Source organism: Pinus tabuliformis, chromosome 9, assembly GCF_031772625.1.
Source record: "Pinus tabuliformis cultivar Carrire ecotype Pingquan chromosome 9, CPIR1, whole genome shotgun sequence".
Lineage (NCBI taxonomy): Eukaryota > Viridiplantae > Streptophyta > Pinopsida > Pinales > Pinaceae > Pinus > Pinus tabuliformis.
Genome location: NC_142307.1, coordinates 449734891 through 449738587, shown reverse-complemented (window position 1 = coordinate 449738587; position 3697 = coordinate 449734891).

Sequence of the window (3697 nt, the reverse complement as noted above, 5' to 3'; positions counted from 1 at the left end):
GAATTGAATGTTGCCTTTGAAAATTTCTTGAATCCCATCTCAGTGCGCTTGAAGCTATCCATCGTGTGATAGACCTCTGGTTTGAATGCAATTACTGTTAAAAGATTGCAGGTTACAAGTTAATGGAAACATATTAAAACAGAGGCGGTGTTCCGGAGATTGAGAACGATTTGATATCGCCGAGACAATTGGTTCGTTGCAATTACAACTGTGTCGGGTCATATATATATTGGAGTTTGCTGTAGAAATTCTGTGCCCGAGCCTTTTATTAAATTAAGGACAGATTATAACCGGCAGCATATATATATATATTTTTCAGTTGCATCTCTGTTTTGAGAAGAAGCCAACCTAAACCAGCACCGATATGAACGAGGAAGGGAAAGTATGTATATGCGTATGCGCATGGCATAAGTGAACACATATTCTCTGCGTATTATATGTTCAAATCCATTGAATATTCGTTGGTTACATAGTTTGCTGTGTGTTTGCTTACGGTGGAAGCTTGGACAGTGTAACAAGGTAAAAGGAATGCATATTAGTTGCTGTATAAACCGGTGCTATATGAATTGAACATAAATCATAGGAATTGGATAGTGGTGGATTAGTATGCATATATACACGCCTGTGGCCATGGTAAAATACGCTTATACTATTGTGTTATTTCCCAATTGAACTCTGGTCAGATAGAACCGTAAGGGCGCACTCTTTAATTGAGCGCAGCCAATATACATGTTGATATTGTTTATGGGATAATGAGTTATGAATTGGATCGATGCCAAGCATGGGTTTTTTATCACGATATTACAAGCCATGAATCAAGCTTATATGCATGATGGGAGAAAGATCCTGGTAGAAGTGGCCTGGGAGTGGCTTGGGCTGCATCAGCTACATTCTTGAATATTTTGATTACTTGTATCAGTCTTGTAGGTTGATTGCTAGAATTCATCGATTATGTTTGACTACATGTGTTTATCCGTATGTGTAGTTGATTAGACAAGGCTTATGCATGTTGTTGGTTACATGTCGCAATATGTATTCTAGATTAATGGTTGTTGTCATGCATGAGGTCATAACATGCATTGTTGATATGGCCTTGCATTAGTTACTAGACCCTATCTAGAATGACATTTATGCATTAATGCACTTACTTTTTATATGTATATATGCTATTATGTGTATGTTATACATGTATCATGCTGATTTGGTGATCTTGTAGACAAGGTACCCCCCCCAAGCTATACTAAGGTAAATTGATGTATTGTTATTTGGTTTATCTGACATATTATGCATTGCAAGAAAGAGATGAAATGGCTAGAAAGATGGTTGACTACAAAGACTCTCCCTATGATTCTGAAGAGCAGTATGGTGTTCAAAATTCTTCCAATCTGGTAGTTACATTGAGAAGCTTGAAGGAAGAGATAAGGACTTGTAAGGAAGATAATGACCAAATAATACAGGCACAAGAGAAACAAGCAGAGGTTAGTGATGTACTTCTTCCGAGTTTGTGAGACTTGCAGCGACAAGGGTCACTTCGGATCAGCCATGGACATGGGGATGGAACTAATGGGAGATATGGCAGTAGGTCCCCTAGTAGACACATGTGACATATATATGATATAGTGACAGATGGAAGGTTGATGGACACTCTAGATTGGAAGGGCAATGAGTATACGTATTATTCTAGTTCTGGTTCTGATAGACATCATGATCACCATCATTATCATCCTTATAGGAGGAATGATAAGGGATACTTTCCTGGTGAGTTTGAGAAAGTGAAGCCCCCTACTTTTGTTGGAGTTGTGAAAAAGCTAGAAGATGCAGAGGCTTTGATACTTGGAATGAACAAATTATTTGAGTTGCATGAGTACACACATAACATGAAGGCCAGAGTAGTTATCTTCAACTTGAAAGGTAAAGCATACATTTGGTGGGAATATGTGAAGCAGGTTAGAGACATCAGGACAGATGATTTGAGTTGGTGGGAGTTCAAGAGGCTTTTCAAGAAGAAGAACATCTTAGAAAGGTATATGACAATAAGGCTAAGGAATTCTATGAGCTAAAGGTGAGATCAATGACAAATGAAGAGTACACAACCAAATTTCTGGAGCCATTGAGGTATGTATCGTATCTTACTGATGAGAAGAAAAATTTTAGAGAATTCTCAGTGGTTTGCTATTATATTTTAGAGATCGGATTGAGTATGATGAGCCTCGGTCAATTGAGGAAGTTATTGGGAAACTGAAGCATTGCTATGAAAAATCAAAGCGTAAGAATGAATTTCAGCATCGATGGCGAAGAAAGGATAAAGGTAAAGGTAAATGGAAGCCTAAGAGGACAAAGCGTTTTCATGCAGATGAGAAAGAGAATGTGGCACCACGAAAGAGATTTAATGCAAAAAGACAGGTTCATTTGTCACATCAACATTAACAACATAGAGGTGAGGGCATTGGTCTGTTGGACTGTTGGACATGTGGTAACGGGAACCTGAAGAGAGATTGTCCACAAGATTGGGATGGTAGGCCTGATATATATAGTGCATAGGAGGCACAGAACGTTGGGGATGCTGGTGAGAATGTTCCATGTATCTATGCCACAGTGGAAAACATGCATGCAGAACACCAGGAATCTAATCTTGAGATGGAAGGTAAGCTTGGTGATCAAGTTATTTATATTTTATTGAAGCTATATCTAATTATAACTATGTGAGTCCAGACTTGGTGGATAAGTGTTGTTTGAGTAAGGATTTGCTTGAATAATCAATGTTGAACACGTATCTCGTTTCACAGAAATTTGAGGATATATTTCCTGATGACATTACAAAGTTTCCACCTCAAAGGGAGAGTAGACCTTTCTATTGAGTTAGTGTCAGGGGCAGCTCCAGCATCAAAAGAAATTTACATGATGAACACACCTTAGTTAGTTTAGTTAAACCTATAGTTGAAGAAAATGTTGGATAAGGGATACATTAGGCCAAGTGTATCACCTTGGGGTGCACAAGTCTTGTTTGTGAAGAAGAAAGATCGTACTTTCACATTGTACATTGACTACAGGAAGTTGAACAAAGTGACTATCAAGAAAATGTACCCTTTTCCAAGTATTGGTGACTTGTTTGATCAAATGAAGGGAGAAGCTGTGTTCTAGAAGATTGACTGGGGATCTAGATACCATGAGGTACACATCAAAGAAGAGGACATTTACAAGAATCTGTTCTGGATCATGTTTGGGCATTATGAGTTGGTTGTTGTTCCATACAGCTAAACTAATTGTCGAGCTACATTCATGTGCTTGATGAATAGTGTGTTGCACTAATATTTGGATCAGTTTTTTATAGCGTTCATTGATGATATATTGTTATATTCTAAAAATGAGGAAGAACATGTTGAGCATTTAGCAGTAGTGTTGAGGTTGGTGAGAGAGCATCAGTTGAATTCTAAGCTCAACAAGTGTAATTTCTTTTAGACTGAGGTATACTACTTGGGGCATGTTGTCTCCAAGGAGGGAATTGCAGTAGATCCAAAGAAGATAAAGGCCACCTTGGAGTGGGTATCACCTAATAATGTAGATGAGGTGTGATATTTCATGGGTCTGGCAGGCTATTATAAGAGGTTCATCAAGAACTTCTCGCAGATTTATTATCCTATCACATCATTGGAAATGAAACGTAAGAAGTTAGAATGGATAGAGGAGTGTGAGGCTA